The sequence below is a fragment of the Pogona vitticeps genome, chromosome 3 (genome assembly GCF_051106095.1).
Source record: "Pogona vitticeps strain Pit_001003342236 chromosome 3, PviZW2.1, whole genome shotgun sequence".
Classification (NCBI taxonomy): Eukaryota; Metazoa; Chordata; class Lepidosauria; order Squamata; family Agamidae; genus Pogona; species Pogona vitticeps.
The window spans coordinates 202016018-202035739 of NC_135785.1; the positions used below are offsets into that span (position 1 = coordinate 202016018).

The 19722-nt window shown below is 41.5% G+C and overlaps 1 protein-coding gene across 4 annotated transcripts in view; it reads right to left on the reverse strand.

Annotated features, from left to right (window-relative positions):
- Positions 1-17016, reverse strand: part of DYRK1A (dual specificity tyrosine phosphorylation regulated kinase 1A) — a 142668-nt gene extending 125652 nt beyond the window's left edge. For 2 of the 4 annotated variants that reach the window (XM_020789320.3, XM_078390542.1), the window contains exon 1: positions 16655-17016. The gene's annotated coding sequence lies outside the window, so the exon portion shown is untranslated. Of the gene's footprint in view, positions 1-16309; positions 16435-16654 lie in introns of those variants that run through there. The other 2 variants (XM_072994130.2, XM_078390543.1) reach the window with 1 other exon arrangement.
- Positions 17017-19722: the final 2706 nt, after the last annotated feature.

Consider the following 19722-nt stretch of genomic DNA (forward strand, 5'->3'; position numbering starts at 1 on the left):
GGCAGAGGGCTTTGTGGTTGGAGCATTTTCAGTTACTGATGAGGACAAAGAGAAGATAGCTGTTAGGTCAAACCAATACTGGTAGGCTGTTGACACTGCTATTACGAGATGAAAACCATAATATTAGGCCAAACTCCAGTTATACCTCTATCACGACTAAATGTGAGCTGTCAGGTGGTAAACTGTTATGTGTGGTGAGGGAAGGATGGGAAGAGTATTGCTTTTGCTTTTACAACTGTTGCAGCCATGTCTACTTTACTGGAATGACTGAAAAAGCTAAAGAATAATGTATTCAAGGTGCTATGGTCAAAATGATTCCAAAAACTGTTATTTATATTTATATATGTTTACCCAGAATTCATTATTTTCATTGCTTCAGGCAGAGTAAAAAACTTCTGTTTGATTTCATAACAGAAACATCATTCAGTTTCCTTAATATCATTACAAGCAGTAACCAGAATCCTGCTAGTTATTTACTCTTACACAGAAGAAATCATATAAATCATGGAGGCAAACTGGATGCTGGTTCATTTCCTGAGCATATAACTAAGAATCCAACCAGCCCTCATTACTGAACCACAAGCTGCTGCATTCAGTTACGCTTTTTTCCTTTACACAAGGAAAAGTGTCCATCAGGATTCTCGCCACCATGTTACTTCCATTGTTAATGCAATAGAAAGTAAATCATAACAGAAATGTGCTTTGCATAACAGTTTTGTCTGTCCAATTCATACAGTTGTAAAATGTGGTACAGTATTGTATACAAACTACTTGTTATGACTGCAGGTTCTGTAAGATTTGCTGCTGTAATGAGTAATTAACAACTGGTTACTAAATCATTATATTTCACATACAGTCATGGCCAAAAATATTGGCACCCTTGCAATTCTGTCAGAAAATGCAACCCTTCTCTCAGACAATTGTTGCAGTTGTTTTGATACTCAGATGCTCATTTCTTTGGTTTGTGTTGGAACAACACAAAAAAATCAGAGAGGAAGAGTCAAATCTGATATAATCCCACACAGAAACCCAAAAATGCACTGGCCAGAATTATTGGGCCCTTAACTTAATATTTGGTAGGACCCCCTTTGGAAAAAAAATAATAATGGAAATCAATCTATTCCTGTAACCATGAATGAGTTTCTTACACCTCTCTACTGGAATTTTGGACCACTCTTCTTTTGCAAACTGCTCCAGGGCCTTCAGATTTGAAGGATGTCTTCTAACAACTGTGCTTTTGAGATCTCTCCACAGGTGTTCTATGGGATTCAGATCTGGACTCATTGCTGGCCATTTCAGATCTCACTGGCGCTTTGTTTGCAACCATTTCTGAGTGCTTTTTGAAGTGTGATTCAGGTCATTGTCCTGCTGGAAGACCCATGACCTCTGGTGAAGACACAAATTTCTGACACTGGCCACTATGTTGCGCCCCAAAATTCTTTGGTAATCATCAGATTTCATGATACCGTTCACACAGTCAAGGCATCCAGTGCCAGAAGCAACAAAGCAACCCCAAAACATCTTTGAACCTCCACCATGTTTGACTGTAGGGACTGTGTTTTTTTCTTTGAATGCCTCATTTCTTTTTCTGTATACAGTGCCATAATGACCTTGACCAAAAAGCTCTACTTTTGTCTCATCTGTCCACAGTACGTTCTCCCAAAAGGATTGTGGTTTTGTCACATAGGTTTTGGCATATTCCACTCTTGCTTTTTTTATTCCTTTGTGTCAGCAGTGGTGTCCTCCTGGGTCTCCTACCATAGTGTCCCTTTTCATTCAGATGGTGATGGATAGTGCGAGCTGACATTGTTGTACCCTCTGTCCACAGATCAGCTTGAATTTGTTGCGAAGTTAATCTGGGTTCTGTATTCACCACTCGAACAACCCTTCAGTGTAATTTTTCAGTAATTTTGCTCTTCCATCCATGTGCAGGGAGGTTAGCTACAGTGCCATGGGCTATAAACCTCTTGATGATATTGTGCATAGTGGACACAGGAACATTACGACCTCTGGAGATGAACTTGTAGCCTTGAGATTGTCAATGTTTTTCCACATTTTTTCTCTCAAATCCACAGACAACTCTTTACACTTCATTCTTTTCCCCATGCTCAGTGTCACACACAACACAAATGTTGAGTCAACTTTTCTCCATCTTAACTGGTTGCAAGTGTGATTACTATATTGCCCACACCTCTTACTTGCAAAAGGTGTGTCTAAATACAAATTAAAGGATCATCACATGCTTGAAACGCAATTAATTGTTACAATTTAGACAGGGTGCCAATAATTCTGGCCAGTGCATTTTTTGGGTTTCTGTGTGGGATTGTATCAGATTTGACTTTTCCTCTCTGATTTTTTTGTGTTGTTCCAAAACAAACGAAAGAAATGAGCATGTGAGTACCAAAACACTTGCAACTGCAACAATTTTCTGAGAGAAGGGCTACATTTTCTGACAGAATTGCAAGGGTGCCAATATTTTTGGCCATGACTGTATGTGTGAGTAAAGTAGACAGCATATTTCTATCTAAAATAACTGACTGGCAGTACCACAAAATATAGATCACTTTTCCCAAGCTAAATGAAAGAGCTTCTTCATTCTAAACAGTGAAAAAAAAAAAGCAAACATGATTTCATACACTGGGAAAAAGACAAAGAAATTGTCTTCCACTGTTATTAATTGTGGTGTTTTCCAAACATAGTATGGACAGCATACAATGCAGCTGGTATCTTTAAAGGTGAAGATGTGTGCTCTAGAAATAAAGAACTATATACCACCTTCCTTCCTCTCAAAAGTAGTAATTTAGTATAATGCCAAAGTTGCTTCACAAAGCTACATCAATGTTCTACAATGCTGTTCTACGTACAGTAGCGATGTCTCTAACATTTAACAACTTCAAAAACTGTACATGTGTTGTGTGCTATCATGTCAAAACCAACTTATACTGACCCTAATAGGACTTTCAATATAGGCGAGGTATTTAATGAGTCGTTTTACCAGTTTTTCTCAATCCGTGAATTTAAGTGGGGATTCGAACCCTGTTCTCCAGAGTCTTAATTTGCCACTCTATCCATTACACCATGGGTCCCCAACCTTTTTCACTCCATGGGCTGGCTAGGAAGGCGGGGCACCACCCACACTCGTGCGAATGAGCGCTCTCTCGCGTGCGAACGAGCACACTTGCGCAAATGGCGGTGCAGCACTTGTGCGGGTGCACGGGTGCTTGTGCGTAAATGTGACAGTGCTCATGCGGGTGCACTGGAGTGCACACACACGTGCAAATCATCTGTGCAGGGGTGAGTTGTGCAGGGGGGGTGGGAGGTCTGTCTCCGTGGACCAGTTTGGCACAGGCCCTGGACCGGCATCAGGCCGCAGACTGAGGTTTGGGTACCTCTGCACTACACCACACTACACCACACAGGGATTCCCATCTAGTACTGTACAGCCATTGGGATACTAATACAGTTATAGAATTATGAGTATTATTAGCATTAAAGGAGAATTCTCTAATATTCATCCTAACATTTGTATTGTTACCAACAATATTATGATGTTGGTAATAAGATAAAACATGCAATTCCTCACAGTATTCTTGCAAGGAAAGCAATATTCAGAAAACTATGTAATGAAACATTACAAGTTATATTAAATAAAATATGACTACTGCTATCACTCTGTAAACTGAACACTTTTTTCAGGTCCTTTTTTTCTAAAGGAACAAATCAGGCAGATTCTGTTAACACTAAAATTTGCCATAACTTTATACTACAGCAAGCCTTGCAAGACTATTGCCTCGCGGGATGATTAATCCGCAAGATGATTGGTTTTTGCTATCGCTGTTACTCTTCACAAGACGCTATTTTCTATGGATGGTTTTCGCAAGATGACAATTTTTCCCCATTGGAACGCATTAAATAGATTTCAATGCATTCTAATGGGGAACCACGTTCCGCAAGACAATGTTTTCTATGGATAATTTTTGTAAGAAACTATTTTTCCATTGGAACGCATTAAATAGATTTCAGTGCATTCCAATGGGGAACCATGTTTCGCAAGACTATGTTTTTGCAAGACAGCGTTTTTCGTGGAACAAATTAACATCGTCTTGCAAGGCCCCACTGTATTTAGATACTTTGTTTTATGCGTGATGAACAGATGTTTCAAAATTCAACAATCTACTCTCTGTCCTTTACATCAACCTAACTAGCCTCCAGTGAAACAGATTCTAGAATTGGTGAGCTGCCACTAAGCATAATTCTTTGGTACACACTACTATAATAGTAGTTTGGTGCATATTTTGCATATTCTGAAAATGGTGCATGATTATACAAATTCTTGAACAATATAAAAAAACAGATGCTGAGGAAGAGGACTCCACATATTTGAGGCTTTAAAAGTCATAAATAGAAACTTCAATTGGGCCCAGCAAATAAACATGATTATGCACTATGCCACAGAAGCAAGCCCATGTATACTTTGTGAAAACGGCTGAACATGGACAAGCACAGGCTCTTCACAGTCTGTGTTAAGTTCAACATGTGGCAGACAATATCCGGTATTCTATACTGAACAAAATGGTGATAAAGGTCTAAGACAGTCCTTACTGATTCTATGGCTGTACTTGACAAGCACCGGATTAAGATTAGATTTGTAGCTTCATATAACCTTCATGATTACAGAAGAACCATCAGATATCTTATCTTGAACTATAACAGATCCAGATAAATTTAAACTGATATTAGTGGAGTATTACAGCAACTCAAAGCTCCTAGGAGCCCATTCTCTCTTGCTAGAGCTCAAGTCTCTTTAGTCTGCCAGACCAGAGGTCGTCAACCCCCGGTCCGCAGCCCTGTGTCGGTCCATGGCCTAAGCCGGATTGGGCCACAAAGACAGACCTTCCGCACCTCCACACGCACTCCCCTCCCCACAGCTGTTTTGCACACATGCCCACACTGCCATGAGCACTCCTTCACCCCTTCACACCTGCACCTGAATGAAGGGGGGTGAGCGGGCATGCAGGCACCCCTGTGCATGTGCAAAGGAGCACTCACGCTGGTGCTGGCAGGTAGGCACTCCCCCTCTGCTTTGCACATGCACCGAAGAGCACACGTGCACCCGCGCAGGGGCCCCTGCCTTCCTCAGAGGCTTAGCCAGTCCAAAAAAGGTCGGGGACCGCTGTGCTAGACAACAAGGCATGGACATCAATGGTCAGGACACGAGTGCTGGAAAACTTTTAAAGACTCTGAAAAAAACTGGCCTAGAAGCTACCTGAAGATTTAATTCAGAATAACAGAAAACTGTTTCTTCACAAACATTACATTTACAATTTCATTCAACAGAGCTTTTCCAAGCAAGGATATGATTACTTTTGAAATTTTCATCCATTTATAGTATCTGAACACTCAGTAGACAACTGTTGTTTTTCTAGATTACTTTGCAAATTAAAATTAATTCATATCTACTTTGGAAACAGAACCTGGAAAAGGAGTACTATATGTAAATCTCCCTCCTCTTCAACACTGCTGATTAAGTGTAAGAATGCAGCCAGTGCTTGATTCCTTTTTGCTCTTCTACATGTCTGTTGAATGCTGTAAGTCTCATACTGTTAAAAAAGACCAGTACATTCTAAATTGCTAATTATGAATGCTTCTTTGTGTGAAGTATGAACACCGTCAGTCCTTAAAATAAATTACTGTAAACTCTCTATTAAATGAGCAATGTGTAAATTATACAATATTAAGAAATTGTAAGCCTGTGTCAACTTTTTCATTCTCAGTTCAGGTATTTGTGCAGGCATCAGCTCCAGGTGCTGTTTGATTAAACAGAATGCTCAGATCCATTCCAATTTGTCTTCTAGCTGAGTTTTAAGACAGAAACTACCCCAGAAGATGGCATATAGCAAGAGAAAGGGAGAACATGACAGTGTTCAGTCTGCTAGGTCTATCATCAATTTTAAGCACCAACCACAGCATCCTGAGTGGACTGGGACTTGGAGATGTCTAGATATTTTAAAAGTGGTGCTAGAAAATTATTGCTCTTGTCTGCAGAAATCACTAGGTTTCATCTCATATCTCTCTCTTTCCTTTACATCTCTGTAACACCACTGTGTAATACCTAGCTTTATTTCTCTTTTGCTTCAGTGTCTAGTGAGGCAGTGTTCTCCAAGAATGACAGTCAGAAGTCAATAATGGATTCTTAAAAACAGAATTTAATCCAGGTAAAAAAAAAGAAGTGAATCGTGGGTAGGCCATTCAGGGTATGCTTGTTCTCAGTGAGATCACATTCCCTCCCGGCAAACATTGAGATAGGGACCATTTCTGAATCCCAAGTTATTTTTAGATCTATTTGTTTTACCTCTGGTAGATCGGCAGGATACAGCCTTTCTTTGAAGCAGAGTTGTAACCTACATTACATACTCTGAAAATGTACTAGTTTGTTTGTGGTAATACACTAGTAGGAACACTTCCCTTAAAGAGAGTTCACACCAATACAGAATGTTAACTACTAACATATCGCAGGATACAGGAATGATATTATATGGTGTACAGCAACTCAAGTTTGTTTCCAAGCAGAATTAAACAGGGCGGATATAAGTTAATGATTTTTTGAAATCAATTTAAATCAAACTTTATTTTTTAATTAAAATTAAAATTGTCAAAAAGTTTCAATATTTGAAATTGTTATTTAAATCTATTTGATTTAAACCAAATCCACCCGAGAACTAACACATGTTGCTGTTGAACTTTGAAAGCCCTAGGTAACCTAATGTAATCTCCAAACTGTATGGCCTTACTCTTTCCCCTACTGCATCCTGCTGCATTAAGACTACCAGGAAGCCCAGCATCAGTAAGACTACAGTGGGGTCTTGACTTGAGAACTTAATCCGTATTGGAAGGCGGTTCTCAAGTCAAAAAGTTCTCAAGTCAAATCTGCATTTCCCATAGGAATGCATTGAAAACCATTTGATCCGTATCTGCTCTTTTCCGTCCATAGAAACTAATGGGAAGCTGCTATTCCGCCTTCGACCACTAGAGGGGGATATTTTGTTTCTTTTTTTCTTAGGTCAAGAAAGGTTCAGGGAAGGCAGGGAAAATACAGTCCAGGCAGTACCAGTACCAGGCAGTCTGAAGACTGTCTCCCAATCCACTCTCTAAACACTGGGAGGAGTGAGGAAGCAGACAGGCACCCTTTTCACTGGCCAACAGTTCACTTAAAGTTCACATTTTGCACTTTCCCTGCCTCCCACATGGGTTTTTTTCAGTTCTTAACTCAAATCTAAGTACTTAAGTCAAGTCAATATTTTCCTATGAGAGCGGTTCTTAAGTCAAAATGTTCTTAACTCGAGCCGTTCTTAAGTCAAGACCCCACTGTACTCGCAGATGCTACCCTTCTCAATAGGGATACCAACGTTAGAATCCTCTCAAAACAGAAAATTCAGAAAAGGCAGAGGAAAATGCCTCTTCAGCTGTGCTACCTGCTACAAGACTTAAAACTGGGCTGCTCTAAAATAGGTTCACCAAATCAACATAAGATAGGGTTACCAGTGGTACTAGACACAACATCTATATTTCATTTGTGTCTTCCCAAATGCAACAGCAGGATGGCCATTCTAGAAGAGAATAAAGGTAAAGGTAAAGGTTCCCCTTGACAATTTTTGTCCAGTCGTGTCCGACTCTAGGGGGCGGCGCTCATCCCACTCTTCAAGCCATAGAGCCAGCGTTTGTCCGAAGACAATCTTTCCGTGGTCACATGGCCAGTGTGATTTAGACACGGAACGCTGTTTACCTTCCCACCGAGATGGTACCTATTTATCTACTCGCATTTGCATGCTTTCGAACCGCTAGGTTGGCGGGAGCTGGGACAAGCAACGGGCGCTCACTCCGTTGCGTGGATTCGATCTTACGACTGCTTGGTCTTCTGACCCTGCAGCACAGGCTTCTGCGGTTTAGCCCACAGCGCCACCAGAGAAGAGAATACTAGACAGATAAGCATCTGGTCTGATCCAGTGAGGCTCTTCTTACACCTTTATTTGCTAGACTAAATCAACTGGAATTTTTTTGGAATTACACATAAAACTACTTCCTTTAGAATTTGCCTTACAATACTATCTGCTCTACAACATATATTCCTTTTTCTTTTCTACATACCAAAACAATTTGATTTATATTACCATAAAACAGAGATGTACAGTTATTTACCTCTATTTGGTCTATGAAACTATGCTGCAGCATACAACAACTATAGTAATTTGCTAACATGCATAGGTTTCTACTCCTGCAGTTAAACAGACATGATAATATCACATTTTCTTTTTAGGTTACATTGAAATCCTGCTAGAAGAAAACTAAAACTTTTTCTATAGACTAGCAGCCTGGCAAATATACTTGTTGAACTGCTCTACTTTTTTGCACAGTCTAATCAAGAATAAAAATTAAACTGGGACATTTCATAGGGCACAGGATCTGAAGATTCTACTTTATACTACTGCATTTCAACGGCCAACAGGGTAACTTCTAAAAATGAAGCCACCCACGCTGTATAAAATTCAGTGCGTATAAACAATTCAGATAAAAACAACACTATATCCAGATGTCAACACTCAATATCACACTCAATATCACAATGGTGGGAGGCAGGGTTAGCTCAGTTATACAAAATCACTGGCACAACCACACATTTCTAGTTACAACTGGCATGTTCACTTCACAATCACTTAAGGAGGTACCACTTCACACAGCTCACATATAAACTACAGAATCTGTTTCCACAAGAGCAATGGTTGCCAAATTGATAATTTTACCAAGAAACTGGACAAAATCATGGCAGATAAAACTGCCATTAGATACCAATCAGTGACAGATTATCTTTGGTGGCAGAGGATATATGCCTTTGAATAGCAGCAGGTAATCATGCCACTGCATTCATGTCCTGCTTTCTGGCTTCCCATTGACAACAAGCAATCAGCTGGCCACAGTACAAACCGAATATGAGACTAGATAGTCCTTTTACCTGAGCCAAAAGAAATCTTCTACCTTTCAGAAAGTCAGAACATCATTCTAACACACACTTAACTGGAAAATGTTTAGGCCACTTCCACTTAAGACTTCCATTGACAACGCAAGTAAGAGTTTAAGGCAACTATTTAAAAAAGATAATGACGCTCAAAGCTCTGGTTAATGAAGTCCATGGCCCAAATACATTAACCACAATGTTGCTTTTTGTATGATTAAGGTAAGACAGTAGTGCATCTCCACTGACTGAAAGGAATTCCACCACCAGCAGGCAACTACCACCAAAACCCTGCTGTGAGTGATGGGATGCAGAATAGGCTCCTGCCAGTCCCAAGGAAGAAAGCTGGAAGGAATCAGCACTAGACTGAAAGGAGCTCTGTTATCCTAACATAGGTCTGATAAGCACCATTAGCTATACCATTTGGTAGCTGGCACAGCTAGTTCCCCTATCCACTGGTTACAATGGTGGGGAATTTAAAGTTCTAGTGGTGAAGACTTCTGTGAGTTGCAGTCCAGGAACACCTAGGTTACCCAAAGTTGTTAACTACTGCTCTACAACAAAATGCAGGTGCTCCATAAGTAAGCAATGGCCAGCATCTTGTTGCATAACTCTTCTACGGCACCAGCAGCAGCAGCAGACTGATGCTAATTAAAGAGTTCCTTTTTCAATTTTCGGGTGTGTACAACTCACATGCAATGATACAAGTTTGCATACACCCTGAAATCAAAAAGGAACTCCAGTTAGTAAACATTTGCTGTAGGCAAAGACACCATTTCTGCTACATGAGCAGAACTATACAAAAGGATACTGGCCAGTATATGGACCATTTAATATTAATACTGTTGCTGCCTTGTCGTGGCGAAGGGGCTTGAGTAACTCAGAAGCTATGGGCTATGCCATGCAGGGACACCCAAGACGGACAGGACATAGTGGAGAGTTCCGACTAAACACAATCCACCTGGAGTAGGAACTGGCAATGCCACTCCAGTATCTTTGCCAAGAACGCCCCATGATCAGAAACAAAAGGATAAAAGATATGACGCTGGAAGATGGGAACCTCAGATCGGAAGGCGTCCAACATGCTACTGAGGAAGAGCGGAGGACAAGGACAAGTAGCTCCAGAGCTAATGAAGTGGTTGGGCCAAAGCCGAAAGGACGCTCAGCTGTGGACGTGCCTGGAAGTGAAAGGAAAATCCAATGCTGCAAAGAAAAATACTGCATAGGAACCTGGAATGTAAGATCTATGAACCTTGGGAAGCTGGAGGTGGTCAAACAGGAGATGGCAAGAATAAACATCGACATCCTGGGCATCAGTGAACTAAAATGGACAGGAATGGGCGAATTCAGCTCAGATGATTATCATATCTACTACTGTGGGCAAGAATCCCGTTGAAGGAATGGAGTAGCCCTCATAGTCAACAAAAGAGTGGGAAAAGCTGTAATGGGATACAATCTCAAAAATGATAAAATGATGTCAATACAAATCCAAGGCAGACTTTTCAACATCACAATAATCCAAGTTTATGCACCAACCAGCATTGCTGAGGAGACTGAAATTGAACAATTCTATGAAGATTTACAACACCTTCTAGAACTGACACCAAAGAAAGATGTTCTTCTCATTCTAGGGGACTGGAATGCTAAAGTAGGGAGCCAAGAGATAAAAGGAACAACAGGGAAGTTTGGCCTTGGAGTTCAGAACGAAGCAGGACAAAGGCTAATAGAGTTTTGTCAAGAGAATAAGCTGGTCATCACAAACACTCTTTTCCAACAACACAAGAGGCGACTCTATACATGGAAATCACCAGATGGGCAATATCGAAATCAGATTGATTATATTCTCTGCAGCCAAAGATGGAGAAGCTCTGTACAGTCAGCAAAAACAAGACCTGGAGCTGACTGCGGCTCTGATCATCAGCTTCTCATAGCAAAATTCAAGCTTAGACTGAAGAGAGTAGGAAAAACCACTGGTCCACTCAGGTATAATCTAAACCAAATCCCTTACGAATACACAGTAGAAGTGAAGAACAGATTTAAGGAACTAGATTTGGTGGACAGAGTGCCTGAAGAACTTTGGATAGAGGCTCGTAACATTGTCCAGGAGGCAGCAACAAAAACCATCCCAAAGAAAAGGAAATGCAAGAAAGCAAAGTGGCTGTCCAATGAGGCCTTAGAAATAGCAGAGAGGAGAAGGGAAGCAAAATGCAAGGGAGATAGGGAAAGTTACAGAAAATTGAATGCAGACTTCCAAAGAATAGCAAGGAGAGACAAGAGGGCCTTTTTAAATGAACAATGCAAAGAAATAGAGGAAAATAACAGAAAAGGAAAAACCAGAGATCTGTTCAGGAAAATTGGAGATATTAGAGGAACATTTTGCACAAAGATGAACATGATGAAAGACAAAAATGGGAGGGATCTAACAGAAGCAGAAGACGTCAAGAAGAGGTGGCAAGAATTCACAGAGGAATTATATCAGAAAGATTTGGATATCCCGTACAACCCAGACAATGTAGTTGTTGACCTTGAGCCAGACATCCTGGAGAGTGAAGTCAAGTGGACCTTAGAAAGCCTGGCTAACAACAAGGCCAGTGGAGGTGATGGCATTCCAGTTGAACTATTTAAAATCTTGAAAGATGATGCTGTTAAGGTGCTACATTCAATATGCCAGCAAGTTTCGAAAACCTAACAGTGGCCAGATGGGAAAAGATCAGTCTACATCCCAATCCCAAAGAAAGACAGTGCCAAAGAATGCTCCAACTACCGTACAATTGCACTCATTTCACACGCTAGCAAGGTTATGCTCAAAATCCTCCAAGGTAGGCTTCAGCAGTATGTGGACCGAGAACTCCCAGAAGTACAAGCTGGATTCCGAAGAGGCAGAGGAACTAGAGACCAAACTGCTAACTTGAGCTGGATTATGGAGAAAGCCAGAGAGTTCCAGAAAAATATCTACTTCTGCTTCATTGACTATGCAAAAGCCTTCAACTGTGTGGACCACAGCAAACTGTGGCAAGTTCTTAAAGAAATGGGAGTGCCTGACCACCTTATCTGTCTCCTGAGAGACCTATATGTGGGACAGGAAGCAACAGTTAGAACTGGTCATGGAACAACTGATTGGTTCAAAATTAGGAAAGGAGTATGACAAGGCTGTATATTGTCCCCCTGCTTATTTAACTTATATGCAGAATACATCATGCGGAAGGCTGGACTGGATGAAACCCAAGCCGGAATTAAGATTGCAGGAAGAAATATCAACAACCTCAGATATGCAGATGATACCACTCTGATGGCAGAAAGTGAGGAGGAATTAAAGAACCTTGTAATGAGAGTGAAAGAGGAGAGTGCAAAAAACGGTCTGAAACTCAACATCAAAAAAACTAAGATCATGGCCACTGGTCCCATCACCTCCTGGGAAATAGAAGGGGAAGACATGGAGGCAGTGACAGATTTTATTTTCCTGGGCTCCATGATCACTGCAGATGGAGACAGCAGCCACGAAATTAAAAGACGCCTGCTTCTTGGGAGGAAAGCGATGACAAACCTTGACAGCATCTTAAAAAGCAGAGACATCACATTGCCAACAAAAGTCCGAATAGTCAAAGCTATGGTTTTTCATATAGTGATGTATGGAAGTGAGAGCTGGACCATAAAGAAAGCAGACCGCCGAAGAATTGATGCCTTTGAATTGTGGTGCTGGAGGAGGCTCTTGAGAGTCCCCTGGACTGCAAGGAGAACAAACCAATCCATTCTGAAGGAAATCAACCCTGAGTGCTCACTGGAAGGACAGATCCTGAAGCTGAGGCTCCAGTACTTTGGCCACCTCATGAGAAGAAAAGTGCCCTTGGAAAAAACCTTGATGTTAGGAAGGTGTGACGGCAAGAGGAGAAGGGGACGACAGAGGATGAGATGGCTGGACAGTGTCTGCGAAGCAACCAACATGAATTTGACACAACTCCGGGAGGCAGTAGAAGATAGGAGGGCCTGGCGTGCTCTGGTCCATGGGGTCACGAAGAGTCGGACACGACTAAACGACTAAACACACACACACTGTACTGTGACCTCTTTTGAACTCATAGTTGATTATTACAATGGGAACATCATTAAAAAAACTTTAATTCACTTTCCTAAACTATCTAGAAGTTCACCTTCATTTTCTGTAATCAGCATACTACACCTTCTAGTTTCAGTGGTATAGTGCCTGACTTTCAGACTGAAAGTACTATTTGTTTACAAACAGGTTCAAGTAAAAACATGTCTCCTGAAGTCATCATTGATGATACTACAGACTTTATAAACCAAGGCTGCAGTTTTACACTAAGATACATAAAAGACTATCAACTTAATTCACTATAATTTAGTTAAATGCAACTCACTTGGGAGTATCCACCCATATTTCACTATAAATTGAGTTCTACCATCAGAATTCTGCACTCTGTCATAACTGTCAATGATATAATATGGATTATCCTATATAATTAAGAAATGTATTCATTCCCAGGATAGTTTTTAAAATAAAACAATAATGCAAAATAAAATATTTTTAAAATCTTATACAAAACTAGAAGTATCTGCAAAATTAACCAATTTCTTGTGCTATCACGTGGGGTAATAAGTGATTTTACAAAAATAAACAACATGCAAAATACTAATGTTTTTGTAAAAATAATTACAATTTTATGCCTACTTTCCTCAGTCACAAATTCAAAATGATACAGATATATACTTTATATATGTACAGAAAAGGGCACAGGACAGATAATTTTCACTCATTTTCAAAGACATAATAAGCCTGTACCAATCAGGATGCTAAGACCTCTTTTGAAAGGAAGCTAATACAAGAGTCTTGGCCATTTATAAACATTTACTTGCCCAGTATGTTTCTTAAGAAGAATGTGCTGCAAGTTGAACATGGTTATTAGAGAATACTTCTCTGATCACTGTGGTACACTTCTAAGTAAACACATGTAAGACAGAGAAGTTACTCTTCGTCCTAAAAAGGTCTGAAAGTCTACACATACCTAGGTAGGTATAAGCCCCATTTAAACTGAATAAACTTGTGTAGGACTGTGTAGCAAATATAACTTCTCAAAATTCCACTTTATACCAATTTCTAATAATTTTAACTTTCAAATTAAAAAAAACTTAAAGCTTCAGTCTTCCTTGCACACAGATGGAAATAAGAAAACTTTGCATTTTACTCTATAACTGCAAACCTAAGCACTCTTACAAAATAAACTGCAGGACTGCATCATAAACAGTATGTTTCAGATGGCAGTCTAAGTTATGGCACCACAATGCCAGTCTATTTCTAAACTTTGTTATTGTCCTGTTCTGAGTAAAGGACCACTGGCTATGAAAACATAATCTGCTGTTATAAGAACTGAGTTATTTATGTACTAAAAATCTACAATAAGGAACAAAAACCCAGTCATTTGTTACCCCAATACAATTGCTCATTTTTTTTGCTTCAGATCATTCATTACAAATCAAACACAAGAGTTAAACAAGTTTCAGCTTTGGTTTAGTAGTGTCACCTAACACACAGCTGAGCTATTTCATACACTGCATCATGACATTACTTACTTCTGTACTTCTTGAAACAATGGTTAAGCAATATTATCCGATAAAACAGAATGATATGTTAATAAGATTCCAAAAGTTCACCCAAATTTCATAAACTGAGGTTGTAATCTTGTAATTCCTAGGAGGAAGATCAGTATACCCGAGGGGAGATTCTTATGAGAAAACATGTGTAAGCTCTATGTTGTAACTTGCCATTTTAACATATCTCATGCTTTTGCAAAAATATGCAAAATATGAAAATGGAAATAAAGGAATTCAGTTCCATTTAAAAACTATAAAGGCTAAAACTGTATGGGTTAACAATTAACTATATATGAACAACATATTTCTCACTTTATATGATATTTCAGGTGGTGCAGGGTGAAGCACTGTCCAAGCGAACAGCACAGATACAGAACTTAAGTTTGTAATTTTCTATATAGTTTGCCACTGGAACAACTCTTTCAATAGTAGAATAGTAACAGTACACAATTAACTAACACAACATTCAAGTTCAAAATTCTGCAACTCACAGTACCTTCTACTGTAACTCCTCTATTTAAGTACAATGAACCCACCATTATACAATACTTCATAAGAGTTCAGTTACTTTCTTGCCTATAAACATCACCTCTCAGACTTCTTTTCTGAGTTAGCAAAGCAGACATAGTACACCCCAATTCAAAACACTATTTGCCAGCAAACACAGTTTAAAGATGAGGCAAACTGCTGTATGAGGACAGTATCTTTCATGACAGTAGGTCAACTCTGCAAGCAGACACACTAGCACAAGGTTTGAAGATTGAAGTACCAACTTTTCTGATATGACACAGGTCAGTTCTCCATCACATGGAACTTGAGTTAGAATATGAAGAATGTGAAGTTAAACAAGGAATCAGGTTGACATTTAATTCATTTTCTGCAATAAAGTAATTATAATGAGAACAGCTTGAACTCAGCTACCATATCCTGTATTTGTCCAATTGAACTGAATGAGACTATTTTCTACAATAATCATGTATTAGAACTGCATCTTAAAAGTTGTTTCTACTAAATGAGAAAATAGGATTGACATTCATACAGTATACTACCTCTACATGTTCACTGAAAACAAGTTATTTTAAATTACTATCAAGTGAATTTCAATTAATATATACAATACTATAGTCTTGCTTATTTGCTGAGGAGGAAGTTTAAACATACATATTTACTTATCAAATAATACACTGTCTTCTGATGGTCCAAGAGTAATGGAATAGTCTTGAAGGAAAAAGATTTTGCCCAAATCCTGGTAGTATGTGCAGTACTTTTTTTTTTTTTTTGAAAAAAGTATTTTGGAAACCACAACTATTTACAAGTAAGAAGAGTTCGGATTAAGATAAAATGCAAGTAAAAATAGAAGGCAACTCATTGAAGATATATTTTATTTTGGATTGTTTTGCCTATTTTTTGGACCCACGCTATTTGACCAAAAAAGCCAACGATGAATTCAGATGAATTATTTTTTGTTTCTAGTTCCTTAAGAATCACAATGAAACTCAGCCGGAGTGACAGAGGGAAATGTACATGGCGCAATGACTCCAAATTGACAGAAACACGACAGGGGCTCCCGTCACTACCCTGGACCTCCACACTGACTATACCAAATCCCCTTCCCGTGCTTAAGGGACGAGCGCCTCAAACCACCCCCTACCCCTACAACAGGTGCTCCGTGAAAACGGCCGACTTTCTGCCCACCTGCCCAAGGAAGCGGCACAGCTCGCAGAACTTCTTCCTCCGCCGCAGCCAACCTGGCCCAGGTACCGACAACGCCGAACGACCAGGGCCAATCCTTCAGCCAGGTGGGAAAGGGCCTCCAGGCCTCAGCCGTCACCTTCACTATTCAGAAGGGAGCCTCTCTTCCCCACTCCATCCCCGAACGGCCGCAGCGGGGGGAAAGCCGGCGCCTGCCTCTCCCTCCACCGGCTCGGCCTTCGCCTCACCGCCGGGTCGGCCCAGGCTCCCTCTTCAAGATGGCAGCGGCCCCTCTTTCCCCGTGCCGTCGAGCCGGCGGCCCCAGTGCCAAAAGGCCCTGCCACTTACCCGTAACTTGGGCGGTGGCCGCCTCTGGTTCCTGTCGGGGGGGGGGGAGAGGCTGCAGTGGTCCTAATCCTGACCGAGGTCTTCTTTCGCGGGCTGTGGAGAGGCGGCAGTGGCGGGTGGGTTCAGTTCATTCCCCGCCTCAGCTAGCGGCCCGGCCCAGTTCAGGCAACGTCTCCGCAATCGTCTCAGCCGGCTTGATTCACTTCGTCCGCCACACTCTGGCCCAGGGAGAAAGTAAGGCCTTGGCCCCCCGAATCGGAGCTTACCAGCACGCCTCCCTCTTGCGGGAGGAGGGCAGGCCGGCCCGGCGGGCGGATCCGCGGCGTTTCCTAGCCGGGCAGCTTTTCTATCGCTCACAAAATGGCGCGCGTTCCAAACCTGCGCAGCGATCGGCAGCTGGGCCCGGACGGAGCGCGGCGGCGGCGGTTCGGCTTCGACAACTGCTTGAGCCCAGGCCAGGCAGAGCGGGGAGAGAGCAAGAGCAGCGCGAGCGAGAGGGGAAACGCAGCGCTGAACCGAGCCCCCGGGAACTCCTCGCTCGCTCGCTCGCGCCCCCTCCCTCCCTCCCTCCTTGCAAGTCAGCCCCCGCCCGTCCGCTCTCCTCCCCCTCCCTTGCGCCGCCGCGGATGCCGCCGAGCCGGCTTCTCGAGAACTGCACTCCGAATCACTTCAGCTTGGAGACACTCTCTCACGCGCGCCCTGCGGCAGCTTCCTTCCGCTGGCCAGAGTAGAATAAATCCTTTTCCCCGCAAAACAAAAACAAAAAAAAAACGTGAGGGACAAAAAGCCCACGTAAAGTTATAATTCGGGCGGGAAGGAAAATTAATGCATTTTTTTTAAAAGCCCAACTGACAAAATGGCGACCAGAAGAGCCTGTTACTATGGCAACTGTCAATCACGCCGCCAGAGCCCCGCCCATACCAGGCGGGAATCCGGGCTGAGGGGGAGGAGAGGAGAGGAATGGCCGAAGGCGGGGCTTGGTCGCCTTGGCGACTGCTGCTTCATTTCCCACTCCAGTCCGGTGATATTACAAATTCCGAAGCACGCGCAGCTTTCGCTGTCATTAGCGCCTGCTTGCCGAGGGTCTTGCTGGGTATGGTCTCTGTTGCGGAATTTCTGTCGGGAGAGAAGCTGAGGAAGAGCCCATCCTGATGCTCAGCCGCGGAGGCTGCTCCAAGGTTAGGTGGAGGCCTGGAAACCGCTCCTTCGCCAAATCCGTACACCGTAAGGACCCGATAGGGTTTGCGTTGTTTTGCGCCTGGACCGGTTTCAAATCGCTTTCGGGCCAGATTTTCCTTCCGTTGATACAGAAACCATCGATCGGGCTAGAGGAGCGTGCCGCGTATGGATGGGCGAGTATACTGTACTGGCGACGCAAAGTGAGGCTACTGAATTTCTTCCCAATTTCAAGCTGCAGATCCCCAGTTTCTGTTCTGGGTATGCCATGAACACGGTAGCTCAGCTGCAAGGACTCTCTGCATTTCTTTACTCGGCTGAATAAATTTATAATCTACGGTTTAGCTGAGGTTTCTTTCTCAGATCCGGTTGTGTGAATACCTGGCGCAAGACTTTGGAATGGCTGACCCATCGCTTGGCAAAGCACGAACTGTTTTCAGCGATGCCGATTTTCACATGCACCCCCCACAAATATCAGACATTAGAAGAAAATGGAAATAGCAAACACTCCTTTAATTTCATCTGAGGCTCCTTCTCCCAAATGTGCAAAGGAGATCCCTCTAATTTTTAATTTTCCCATGTTGCATTAATAGTGTAGTTACTGATTTCTTCTGGTAACCCAAACTTGCATAGACTTGGATTATAATTTCTTCTTCTACATAAATGCATTTTTTTAAAAAGTTTGCAAGCAGTTCTGGAGTTTGTGTTTTTATATATTTCTTTTAAAAATCTTTTAAGCACATTTTTAGTAAGTCTTCCATGTGTGTCATGGCTATAGCTACCTAATTCCTAATAGGACAGCCAATTATTGCCTTGAAGCACTGAAATCCATTGTACTCATCACTAGCCATAGATAAAGCATGACTACATTAAGTTCAAAGGACAACTAAGAAATTTAATTTGAACTCAAAGAGGACCTTTGCAACTGTAGTTGCAATGGACCACTGCAACAGGTTGTTTACAGGTTCTGATAGGATCTACACTGGTAGTAACCTTGGCTGATTACTTTTAGATACAGTATATGTTACCAGAGAATCAACTGACTGAATGCTGGAGCTTGATATATCCCGTTATCCATAAACAGAAATGCCTAGTGATACAATGGGCTTGACTTGAACGTGGATTTTGAGATAGAATCCATATTTTAGGCAAGGTTTGGAATAGATGAGATATGGGTTTTAGTTTAGTTCATGACTATTTGTCCTGTTAATTTTTCACATAATCATAGAATACTGCCATATGAACTATGATAATATCCACTACAAAGAGTGAGGAGTACAGTTCAACATTTTAAATTATCTTATATGATAGTAATGATTATCATTCTCTGAGTACCAACTTTACACTGCCAAAATGGCACCAGCCACCAAGGAATTATCAAGCTTTGTGGATTAAAAAAAATAACAGCTCTAAGGACAAGAAACTGAGAAAATAGTCCGGTGGAAACAAGGTTTATTGAGTGGCCAATGATTGTTGTCTGACTGTTGGGGAAGGTTTGGAATAAAGGACAAGGCATCAACCAGTCTGCCATGAACAGGAATACTTTGCTGCATCATCTTGCAGTTGTTCCCATTTGTAATATGCATGTAATCAGTCTGCTATTCCACTCCAGGAAGCACATGCCCATATATGTACTGATTCTGCTTCTTGTTCCTGTTTTACCAGAGGCTGGATATCATCATAGATAGCAATTGTATGATACTGTGGTGTAGCTGATAGTGCTGGATTAGGACACAGGAGTCCCAAGTTCAAATCTTTGCTCAACCATGGAAACCCAGTTCTGGGTGGCAATGATGATATCACACAGTCCTTGGAAACCTCTTGGGCTCACCATGTCAGAAACAGCTAGGTAGCATTTTAGAAGAGGTAGCCTTGTTAGTCTGTGCTAGAAG